At 48.4% G+C, this 12,547-nt stretch overlaps 1 protein-coding gene across 4 annotated transcripts in view; it reads right to left on the bottom strand.

The window, feature by feature from the left end:
- The window catches only part of LOC308465094 (uncharacterized protein), a 38,013-nt gene extending 29,788 nt beyond the window's left edge, over window positions 1–8,225 (bottom strand). For 3 of the 4 annotated variants that reach the window (XM_080984931.1, XM_080984930.1, XM_080984934.1), the window contains exon 1: window positions 8,071–8,225. The gene's annotated coding sequence lies outside the window, so the exon portion shown is untranslated. The remainder of the gene's footprint in view (window positions 1–8,070) is intronic. The other variant, XM_080984933.1, reaches the window with a different exon arrangement.
- Between the last annotated feature and the right edge of the window lie 4,322 nt (window positions 8,226–12,547).

Here is a 12,547-nt window from a genome sequence, read left to right as displayed (position 1 = left end):
AATGAAACCTCCATGTACAGCAGCAGTCTACCTCTGAGCGAATGGATGCTGAGCACCCAGGGAAATCTTATCTCTGTTCACTGCTGTACCCACTGGCTGCTGATCAAGATGGAATGAAATCCATGCTATCAGCGGCCCGATCCACAAACATGCTCCTTGTGTTTGTTGCTGCGTGATTCAGATTTCTGGAAAAGGGAGAGGAAACTTGGTGTGTGTGTGTGTGCGTTGTTTGCTCTTAAGTGTTTGGTCTGGATAATTCAGCTGCTGTCCGTCCGGAACTAGGTATGACATAGTTTCATTGTTTAAGGAAGAGGCTGATTGCTAAAGCAGAAAACACCTGCAGGAGTTAGAGGCTTCTTGGAGGAAGTGAAATCCTTCTCCTCTTCTTCTTTTTCCCCCTTCCAGGAAATGAAGTAAGCCGGCTAATGAAGAATACACATTTTGCTCACTTCCAGATTGGAGACCATGCCATTTGACAGTCCTGCTGCCTGTGTTACCCAACAACATAAGAAGAGACATGATGGATCATGCCAATGGCCCATCTTCTCCAGCATTGTGTCCTCGCAGTGGCCAACCCAGGGACCCCCAGGAGAAATCTGCAAGCAGGACCTGAGCGCTTTAAAGCCCTAAACGGCCTCAGCCCAGTATACCTGGAGCGTCTCCACCCCCATTGTTCTGCCCAGATGCTGAGGTCCAGCGCCGAGGGCCTTCTGGTGGTTCCCTCATTGTGAGAAGCAAAGCTACATGGAACCAGGCAGAGGGCCTTCTCGGTAGTGGCACCCGCCCTGTGGAACGCCCTCCTGTCAGATGTCAAAGAGATAAGCAACTACCTGAGATTCAGAAGACATCTGAAGGCAGCCCTGTTCAGGGAAGTTTTTAATGCGTGACATCTTAGTGTATTTTTGGTCTTTTGTTGGAAGCTGCCCAGAGTGGCTGGGGAAACCCAGCCAGATGGGCGGGGTACAAATAATAAAAAATTATTATTATTATTATTATTATTATTATTATTATTACCCTTCTGCCCTCTCCAGCAACTGGTATTCAGAAGCACTGTTGCCTCCGATTGTGGAGGCAGAGTAGAGCCATTGTGCCTAGCAGCCATCAGTAGCCTTCTTCCCGAAATTGTTTGATCCTCTTTTAAAACCATCCAAGTCGGAGGCCATCACCAGGCCCTCCTATTTTCCAGGGACAGCCCCAGATTTACAGAAGCCATCCCAGTTTCTGATTTGATCCTGGAATGTCCTACTTTTGCTTAAAGTGACCACTGACCATTCGGTCCAGTTGTGGACGACTCTGGAGTTGCGGCGCTCATCTCACTTTATTGGCCGAGGGAGGTGGCATTCAGCTTCCGGGTCATGTGGCCAGCATGACTAAGCCGCTTCTGGCGAACCAGAGCAGCGCACGGAAACTCTGTTTACCTTCCCACTGGAGCGGTACCTATTTATCTACCTGCACTTTGATGTGCTTTCGAACTGCTAGGTTGGCAGGAGCAGGGACCGAGCAACGGGAGTTCACCCCGTCACGGGGATTCTAACCGCCGACCTTCTGATTGGCAAGTCCTAGGCTTTGTGGTTTAACCCACAGTGCCACCCGCGTCCCTGCTTTTGCTTAGGTTGTCACTATTTTCATCAGAGAATGTTGGAGGGTATGGAGTTATGTGACCTCCCTGAGCCAAGGAAGGTAAAAAGGGAAAGGGAAAGGACCCCTGGACAGTTAAGTCCAGTCAAAGGCGACTATCGGGTTGCAGTGCTCATCTCACTTTTCAGGCCGAGGGAGCCGGCGTTTGTCCACAGACAGCTTTCCAGGTGCTGTGGCCAGCAGGACTAAACCGCTTCTGGCACAACAGAAGACCGTGACGGAAACTAGAGCGCACAGAAACGCCATTTACCTTCCTGCCATAGCGGTACCTATTTATCTACTTGCACCGGCGTGCTTTCGAACTGCTAGGTTGGCAGGAGCTGGGGCAGAGCAGCGGGAGCTCACCCCGTCATGCGGATTCAAACCTCCAACCTTCCAATCGGCAAGCCCAAGAGGCTCATTGGTTTAGACTGCAGCGCCACCCGCGTCAAGGAGATAAGTAACCAAACAACCTTCAGAAGGCATCTGAAGGCAGCCCTGTATTGGGAAGGTTTTAAATGTTTTATTATAGTTTTATATATGTTGGAAGTCACCCAGACTGGCTGTGGCTGCCCAGTCAGAATTACTATTATTATTATTGAATATGATGTCCCTATTTTCATCGGATAAATGTTGGAGGACATGCATCACTTCCTCCTGCAAGGCGACGAGTTTTCTCTACACTGGAGAGAATATGCCCCCAAATAATATTGATTTCTGGGAACTCTGAGTAGAGAGCTGTGCTGCTTTTGCACTGAGGTCTTGTTTTCAGGCTGTGATAGGAATTTTATGGTCTTAGATATATGGTAATGTTCATAAGCACATACATAGATCAGCACAGGAAGGCCGACCTGGAACCATTTTGATTCCTAAACTGAGCAAATGTTTTCTCTGCGAGGTCAAACTGGAAAAGCCTCCCCATTGTCTTTTCCTTCACAAATCCTGTCTTAAGGGTATGTCTGTGTTTGAATAGGGTGTGAGCCTGTGACCTGGCCTAGGAACTAAGTGTTTATCACTACAAAAGACTGGCCAGGCTCCCCAGGCAATCCAATCAAGTAACCTGCCAGACAGGAGATAAACAACAGGAGAAAAACAACATTCAAATTTCTGTTGTAGACCGCCTTTTCTGTGATGTAGGTGTGATGTATCTGAGGGGTGGTCTTAGGTTACACCCCTTCTGTGATGTATGTATGATGTTTCTGGGGGTGGTCTTGATCTACAGGGTGGCAGTTTCAAAAGTCTTTATAAGGCCTTGCACACCATTTTTCTGGGTCCCTCCTCTCTCCTGCGGGTGAGGGGAGCACTCTGTTGCAACAGATCAATAAAGGCCAAGCCTACTGGCTGCTGTTTTGCTCCTAATAATCCTGGTTGGTGTCTTTGTTTTTTGTCCAAGGGAGCCCTCGGATTTTTCCATTAACAAGGCTTCCCATTGGAGCATCTGGTTAGCAACTGTGAGAAGAAGACACTGGGCTACGATGGGCCCCCTTTGGCTTGATCCTGCAGCAGCCAAGCTCTTCTGATATCCTCACCATGCTCTTTCTGTCTGTCTGACTCATCAACTGCAGTTCCTCTTCATATGCAAATTACTGAGATAGTGGAGAAGAAACATCTCTCTCATTTCTGGGTACTTCCTAGCTGCTTAGCAAAGGGAGGTACTTTGCTTCCTTCAGCTGCACAGAAATATTATGCTTTTAAAATGTAGTCTTCATGGAACAACCACCGCCTTTGACTTTCAAAGTTGAAAACAGGGGCTGTCCCAGAATAACTGAATGCGTCACAACGAATGCATGCAGAACATAGTGGCTAATGTAGATCAAAATCTTTATTTCACCTGAAAGCATGCAGCGAAATTGTGGGTATCTGCATATGTGGTCCAAGAAAACTAAAGCTATTTAGGAGCATTAGAAGAGGCTTGGCTGAAATGTATACCTACAGTTTCACTAAAGGACTTTTGACTTTCTGCGCTCGTTTATCAAAGATGCGCTGCGCCAGCGGCGGCGCTTGTCATTCTCAATGGCAGCGTCCACGCAAAATTAACTCTTACATCAAAATATTATGTTACGTATTGTATTGAGCTGCTAAGCGGCAGCTTGGTGAGTCAGTGGCATCTTTGACACGGCTGATGTTTCTCCTGGTAAAGGTAAAGGGACCCCTGACCATTAGGTCCAGTCACGGACAACTCTGGGGTTGCACGCTCATCTCACTCTATAGGCCAAGGGAGCCGGCGTTTGTCTGCAGACAGCTTCTGTGGCCAGCATGACTAAGCTGCTTCTGGCGAACCAGAGCAGCGCACGGAAACACCATATACCTTCCTGCAAGAGCAGTACCTATTTATCTACTTGCACTTGACGTGCTTTTGAACTGCTAGGTGGGCAGGAGCAGGGTCCGAACAACGGGAGCTCACCCTGTCACAGGGATTCGAACTGCCGACCTTCCAATCGGCGAGCCCTAGGCTCTGTGGTTTAGACCACAGCGCCACCCGCATCCCTTCGTCTAGGACCTAGGTGCTTCCTTTATCCCACCCCTCTCTTAACCCCAACCTTACTCATATAGAAGTTGTGAGCAAAGAAGAATTAGATCGGGGAGAGGCGCCCTATAAGTCTCTAACCTTTTCTTCCTGCAAAGAAACAAATCCTGTTAAAAGCAGCCCTGTCTCCTGAAACTTCCTGCCCTGCAGTATGGAGCATAAGAACATAAGAAGAGCCTGCTAGATCAAGCCAATAGCCTGAAGTAAACAAAATCTGCCCTTTCTCCCTTATGGGGTATCCAGGAGCCCGTATAGAGTCCTTAAGTGAGTTCCCTATCAGTAGGAGAAAATAACAGAGGCCAACAAGAGAATATTGAGAAGCAAAGTAGCTAGTAAGCCTGATCTTTATTAAACTGTTGCAACAGGGTCCCCCGCTTACCCTACGCAGGGAGGGAGGAGAGGCACCCAGAACAATGATGTGCAAGCTCTTATATAGGCTTTTGAAATTGCCCACCCTGGAGCCCAAGACCACCGCCCTGAAACATCATACATACATCACAGAAGGAGGCGGTCCACAGCAGAAATTCTGTCTGCCAGGATACCTGATAATGGTCACTGGTTGCATTACCTGGGCAGCCTGGCCATTCTTTTGTGATGGTTAACTCTTAATTCCTGAATCCAGTTCACAGGCTCACCCTAGTCATATGCAAATGCACCCTTAAGACAGGATTTGCAAGCAAAAAGACCATGGGAAGGCTTTCCCCATTTGCCTCCCTTACAGCAGAGGAATATTTGAGGTCATGGGGAGAGACAAAATGGCTTCAGGATTGCTCTCCCTTACTATTTCAGACACATGGTTCATCTGTTTAGATATGTGTGCATTTATGAATATTTATTCTATATTTGAGACCTCAAAATTCTTACAACATGGTTGAAGAAGCTGGGTATGTTTAGCCTGGAAAGCAGGAGACTGAGAGGAGATAGGATAGCCATTTTCGAATATCTCAAGGGCTGTTAAATGGAATCATAGAATCATAGAATCATAGAGCTGGAAGAGACCACAAGGGCCATCGAGTCCAACCCCCTGCCAAGCAGGAAACACCACCAGAGCACTCCTGACATATGGTTGTCAAGCCTCTGCTTAAAGACCTCCAAAGAAGGAGACTCCACCACACTCCTTGGCAGCAAATTCCACTGTCGAACAGCTCTTACTGTCAGGACGTTCTTCCTAATGTTTAGGTGGAATCTTCTTTCTTGTAGTTTGGATCCATTGCTCCGTGTCCGCTTCTCTGGAGCAGCAGAAAACAATCTTTCTCCCTCCTCTATGTGACATCCTTTTATAGGATGTAGATGGAGCCAGCTTGTTTTCTCCTGCTCCAGAGGGGAAGACTCGAACCAATGGCTTCAAGTTGCAAGAAATAGAATCCGCCTAAACATCACGAAGAACTTTCTCTCTTTTTTTTAGTGGCTTCAGGTTTTATTTGAGAAGAGACCTTAACAGGGAGAGTGTTGCCCGATGGCGAGTGCCCCTTTAATTAAGCCCCTCCCCATCATTTGCTCTCCACAGACAAAATGGCATTACGACATCTGAGGAAAAAAGGCTGTGGAGCAAGTGGGAATAGGAGAAAAACAAGCAGAGGCTTCTTCATTTGATTGACACATGTCCTTTAAGTGCTGGCAAGGATGCTGTTGAAATGTCTATGTCTATGCAGGTCATACCTATGCTATGTCTACCGCAGGTCACAGGGCTCTGGGTCTTCCTGGCTCACAGTAGCTTGTTCTACAGGATATTCTTTGCAATTGCATTCAGGGTCCTCACTTTAGCCTCATCGGCCACCTTGATGGAATATTCAGGTGTGCAGAGGTAGGCCCCAGTGGTAGTGTAAAGGTTTCTGGCACCACAACAATCCTGCCCTTAGCTTGTTCTGTCAGTCGTTTTATCAAGGGCAGCCCCTCTAGAACAGAGCTGTCACAGCCACTAGTCAGGACCCTATTGATATTAGCATTTCCAAGGCTGCCAAAGGGTCATAAAGGTAAAGGTACCCCTGCCCGTACGGGCCAGTCGTGTCCGACTCTAGGGTTGTGCGCCCATCTCACTTAAGAGGCCGGGGGCCAGCGCTGTCCGGAGACACTTCCGGGTCACGTGGCTAGCGTGACGAAGCTACTCTGGCGAGCCAGTACATGGAAACGCCGTTTACCTTCCCGCTATAAAGCGGTACCTATTTATCTACTTGCACTTAAGGGTGCTTTCAAACTGCTAGGTGGGCAGGAGCTGGGACCGAAAGACGGGAGCTCACCCGGCTGCGCCAAAGGGTCATAGACCATGTCAAAAGCTCTGTGGAAGGTGACTGGCAGAGGGCGGGAAGCAGCCAGCAGTGCTGTGCAGATCTCTGTATCCACACGTCCATCCTCAGTCAAGGCTCCAAACACCAACCCATCAGCCCCATGTTGCTTGGCAAGTCGGATATCTGCCTTCATCACCTCAACTTCTCGGTCAGAATAGAGGAAATCCCCCCCCCCCACGGGGGTGGATCATCACAAATACAGCCACCCTTATACACTGCTTCAGGGACGCGGGTAGCACTGTGGGTTAAACCACATAGCCCAGGGCTTGCTGATCAGAAGGTTGGTGGTTCGAATCGCCGCGACGGGGTAAGCTCCCGTTGCTCGGTCCCTGCTCCTGCCAACCTAGCAGTTCAAAAGCACATCAAAGTGCAAGTAGATAAATAGGTACCTCTCTGGCAGGAAGGTAAACGGCGTTTCCGTGCGCTGCTCTGGTTCGCCAGAAGTGGCTTAGTCATGCTGGCCACATGACCGGCTGTACGCCGGCTTCCTTGGCCAATAAAGCGAGATGAGCGCCGCAACCCCAGAGTCGGCCACGACTGGACCTAATGGTCAGGGGTCCCTTTACCTTTACCTTATACACTGCTTCACCACTTGCAAAAGGCCTATAGTAGGTGTTGTTCCTCCTTCTATGAGGTTGGCACACAGTTCAAGGCGGCCAGCACCCAGAGGTGTCCTGGCCTAGAAAGACCCCTCAATGATCTTCCATCTTTTTTATGGGATTACCTCCTTTTTCTGCATTCACAGCAGACTCCACAAAATCAACACATACTTCCATGAGAAAGCCATTGGCCATTCCTGTCACGTGGCGTCACGGTCACCTAGGAAGAACTTTCTGATACCAAGAGCTGTTTGCCAGTGGAATGGACTCTGTCAGGAGGTGGCAGACTCGCCTTCCTTGGAGATTTTTAAGCAGAAGTTTGGTGGCCGCCTGCCAGGAATTCTCCAGCTGTGATTCCTGCTTTGCCGGGGGTGGGGCTAGATGACCCTCAGGGTCCCTTCCGACTCTACAATTCTTTGGCTAGATGCTAAGCCCACATTTTATCCTATTTATTTGCCACAACAGCAGAGGAGGCAGGAGAAGGAACAGGATTTGGATGGCTAGTGATGGGCAACGCAAAGACCCCTTTTGGCTGAGGCAAGGGAAGATCGCTTAGAGGCAGGGATCAAAACAGCCGCCATAGGCATGTGCCCAAGTTTTTGGGGAAGGGTCCAGTTGGGCATTGGGGTTTCAGGATGCTTTGACTACAAAATGCTTGTCAGATGGGGATGAAAGTGAGGAACTGCTCTTTAGAAGACGCGTCCCCAGCCTCCTTTGGCTGCCAGCCATGGGTTTGTAAAGTTTCCTTCCGTTATTATCGTACATTGAGGTTCTTTCCCCTTTTCTAAATGCACGGCCGTCCCTCTCAACGTGGCAGCTGCAGACACATAGTCCAAACAGTATCCTTCCTCAGACGTTTCCTCTGGCGCATAGAACACTTTGGGACATTTTTGGTATTCTCTGCGACTGAGACGAGTTCCAGCAGGAAACTCATTCATCTGTTCTTTCCCTTCTGGGTCCCTTAAAACTCCTCGCCTGATAATTAGGGTGTGATGCAATCACCTTCCAAAATAGAATCGAGCTACAAAAAACCAGCACCTACCTAGCGGGGAAGGGCTGTAGTTCACAGTGGTTAGAGCACCTGCTTTGTGCACAGAATGTCTCCTTCCTCGAAATCCTGGGGAGATGCTGCCAGTCAGTGTAGACAGTGCTGAGCTACGTGGGACAATGGTCTGCTTCCACTGCTCCTGCCTAACCCAGTGCTTTGATTGGAACCATGAGGACTGGAATCTTGCCCTCTCATAGAAGCATAGAATTGTAGAGTAGGAAGGAACCACATCTAGTCCAACCCCCTACAATGCAGGAATCTCACTGAAAGCATCCATGACAGATGGCCATCCAAACTATGCTTTAAAATAATAATAATAATAATAATAATAATAATAATAATAATAATAATAATATTATTATTATTATTTATACCCTGCCCATCTGGCTGAGTTTCCCCAGCCACTCTGGGCGGCTCCCAATCAAGTGTTAAAAACAATACAGCGTTAAATATTAAAAACTTCCCTGAACAGGGCTGCCTTCAGATTTCTTTTAAAGATAGGATAGCTGCTTATTGCCTTGACATCTGGTGGGAGGGCGTTCCACAGGGTGGGCGCCACTACCAAGAAGGCCCTCTGCCTGGCTCCCTGTAACTTGGCTTCTCGCAATGAGGGAACCGCCAGAAGGCCCTTGGCACTGGACCTCAGTGTCTGGGCTGAACGATGGGGGTGGAGACGCTCCTTCAGGTATACTGGACCGAGGCTGTTTAGGGCTTTCAAGGTCAACACCAACACTTTGAATTGTGCTCGGAAACGTCCTGGGAGCCAATGCAAACCTTCAAGTAAGGAGAGTCCACAACCTCCCTAGGGAGACCGTTCCTCTGTTGATCAACTTTTCCTGAGGTTTAATCGAAATCTCCTTTCCTGTAACTTGAAGCTGTTGGGTCGAGTCCTACCCTCCAGCGCAGGAGAAAACAAGTTTATTCCCTCTTCCGTGTGACAGCCCTTGAGATATTTGAAGATGGCTATCCTATCTCTCCTCAACCGTTCCTCATAAGGCTTGGTTTCCAGACCCTTGAGCATCTCTGTCGTCCTCTTCTGGACACGTTCCAGAATGACGTTGGATAGAACATTTCTGGAGCAGTGGGAACTGCTCCTCTCCCCGCACACCCATGTTTCTTTAGAGGGAAATGAGCTGGTTTTTCAAGTTTGATGTGGCACTAGGATGAGAACAGCACCAATTGGCTAACACCCAGGAAGTCACGAAGTGATAGTAAAATTATCATTATGGAATGGGACGTCCCTGTTTTCATCAGATAAATGTTGGAGGGTATGCTTCTGTAGTTAGAGTCCAGGGTTCAGCAAACTTTTTCAGCAGGGGGCCAATCCACTGTCCCTCAGACCTTTTGGGGGGCTGGACTATATCTTATGGGGGGAGGGGGGAAATGAACGAATTCCTATGCCCCACAAATAACCCGGAGATGCATTTTAAATAAAAGCACACATTCTACTCATGTAAAAACACGCTAATTTAGAAGGCGATTGGGCCGGATCCAGCCCCCGGGCCTTGGTTTGCCTACCCATGATTAGAAGCATGCAATCCAGTCCCCTTTTGCATCAGGCCACCTGAAGGCCAACTTCCCCTTCCGCAGGTGGAGGCGCCAATTATTTCCCCTCACAAGGCTCCTGCGCCTTGAACAGTGTTGCAGGAATTTATGTATAGGGCGGGGGGGGGGTTGCCCCTCCAGCAGATATCATGCACATGCAGCCCACTACCAAAACCAGCACAATCACTTTTGCGACTTTTGTGATTTGTCCCCACAAAACACTTCATCACAGTTTCTTCCTATCTATTCAAAGGGCCTTTGCTGCACGATACCAAATGTAAGAATTCACTGATAAATGTATCTCTGTACTGGCTCAGTGGGAAAACTTCAGAAATCCATATAGACATGTGAGCTCAGCTCCTCAGCAGCCCCTCTGCCTGAGTGATAATCCCTGGCATCCTGATACCTGAGTGCCAGACAGGTAGCCATTCCAGAAATAACAAACCCAGATGAAGACAAAAGGGTGTGATTAACTTGGATGGGAAACAGAGAAATGTAAAGATCTCTTTTGTGACACTTGATGGGTGTTTGGTGGAGGGCAAGGAGAACCATGGGGCAGGGTCCAGGATGCTCAGATTACTGCCACCAGACCTCCCCTTTCATGATGTAACCATGATGTAGTTTGGGGGGGATGTAACATGGGGATTAAAGGTAAAGTTAAAGGGACCCCTGACCGTTAGGTCCAGTTGTGGCCGACTCTGGGGTTGCGGCGCTCAGCTTGCTTTACAGGCTGAGGGAGCCGGTGTACAGCTTCCGGGTCATGTGGCCAGCATGACGAAGTCGCTTCTGGCGAACCAGAGCAGCACACGGAAACGCCGTTTACCTTCCCGCCGGAGCGGTACCTATTTATCTACTTGCACTTTGACGTGCTTTAGAACTGCTAGGTTGGCAGGAGCAGGGACTGAGCAACGGGAGCTCACCCTGTCACAGGGATTCGAACCGCCGACCTTCTGATCGGCAAGTCCTAGGCTCTGTGGTTTAACTCACAGCGCCACCCGCGTCCAACATGGGGATTAGCAGCTAATAAAAGTTTGGGGGCTCTTTATTCGGGGCTTCCATCTTGTTCCACCGTGTGGCAGGTGGGAGTCTTGTCATGACAGTCTTCAATAAAGACCAAGCCTACTGGCTGCTGTTTTGCTCTGGTATTCCTGGCTGGTGTCCTTGTTTTTTATCCAAGGGAGCCCTCAGATTTCTCTGTTAACGACAGCTTCAGGGCGAGCAGAGAAGCAGAAGGGGAAAACGTAACCTCAGAACTAGACCGTAAGGCCACCCCCATCCTCTCTCACCACCAAGGAAATGTAACGAGCGAGTAGTAACAGAACCCACACAAGTGATGCTGACACAAACCTCACCCCACCCCACTCACCATTCCCCCTCTTCCCCCCTCTTTTCTTCCCAACCTAACACTGCATGCAACACTATGTCTCACAACAAATGAAAAAGGATCTGCAGGAAACACAGCCTGAAAAAAGAGACAATGAAGGGTTGTTGTTGTTTTTTTGTAAACTAAGAAATCTTTAATAAAAATAAATTTTAAAAGTAACCTCAGGTGCGGTGTTGCACAAAGTACCCACTGTTCAATTTTTGCTTCTCACACAGCTGTTCAAGGCAGAGGAGCCTTGCCAGCAGGAAAAGTTGGCAACTCTTGTTTGTGCCCCTTCTTCTGTAATCAAATGCAGGGCTTGGGGAGATTTTGGAAGTAGGCAACGGAAACCTCATTCTTCTCTACCTTATCTTTTGTTTATTTGTTCTGGGCAAACAATTCGGGGTTTCTTTTTCCACTGCTGCTCAGAAAAGTATAAATATCTTGACCAAAGCTGCCTCTATCTTTGTGCGGTTTCCTTCTCCTATATGTGTGAGAGCCGCAATAATACAACTTAAACCGGCTCAGGTTTGGAGGTGCATAGACTTGCGTCAGAAATGCCCACAAACGCCTCAGGGACATTCAGATCCCAGCCCAACCCCAATAGCAACCCATCACCTCACCTTGCCTTCTAAAATAACATTAAGCAGGCTCTCTGCAGAGCAAAGGAGTGGATTTTTCATTTTTTTAAAAAATCTAAAGCTCTCTCTTTTTTTTAATGTCTCCCTTCAGCCAAAAAGGGTTCAGAGAATGGCTTGCAAATCACACACACACATGCAAATCAGTCTTGACCTTCAGGCTTAGGAGTTTAAAATGTTGTTGTTGTTGTTTAGTCATTTAGTCATGTCCGACTCTTCATGCCCCCATGGACCAGAGCACGCCAGGCACTCCTGTCTTCCACTGCCTCCCGCAGTTTGGTCAAACTCATGCTGGTAGCTTCGAGAACACTGTCCCACCATCTCGTCCTCTGTCGTCCCCTTCTCCTTGTGCCCTCCATCTTTCCCAACATCAGGGTCTTTTCCAGGGAGTCTTCTCTTCTCATGAGGTGGTCAAAGTATTGGAGCCTCAGCTTCAGGATCTGTCCTTCCAGTGAGCACTCAGGGCTGGTTTCCTTCAGAATGGAGAGGTTTGATCTTCCTGCAGTCCATGGGACTCTCAAGAGTCTCCTCCAGCACCAGAATTCTAAAGCACCCATTCTTCGGCGATCAGCCTTCTTTATGGTCCAGCTCTCACTTCCATACATCACTACTGGGAAAACCATAGCTTTGACTATACGGACCTTTGTTGGCAAGGTGATGTCTCTGCTTTTTAAGATGCTGTCTAGGTTTGTAATTGCTTTTCTCCCAAGAAGCAGGCATCTTTTAATTTCATGGCTGCTGTCACCATCTGCAGTGATCATGGAGCCCAAGAGTTAAAAATACATAACCCCAAAGGAAAAATGGATTGGGAGGGAGGAGGAAAAAAGCAGCCAGGTTCAGGTTCTTAGTTGCCATCTCTGGGGTGGAACTGTCCAGGGTGAAGAGATACCAAAGGTTGCTTTTCTCTTCCTGTCTCTGCTGATTT

This window comes from Podarcis pityusensis (genome assembly GCF_964106645.2).
Source record: "Podarcis pityusensis genome assembly, chromosome: 16".
Lineage (NCBI taxonomy): Eukaryota > Metazoa > Chordata > Lepidosauria > Squamata > Lacertidae > Podarcis > Podarcis pityusensis.
This window is presented reverse-complemented; position numbering and strand designations above follow the sequence as displayed.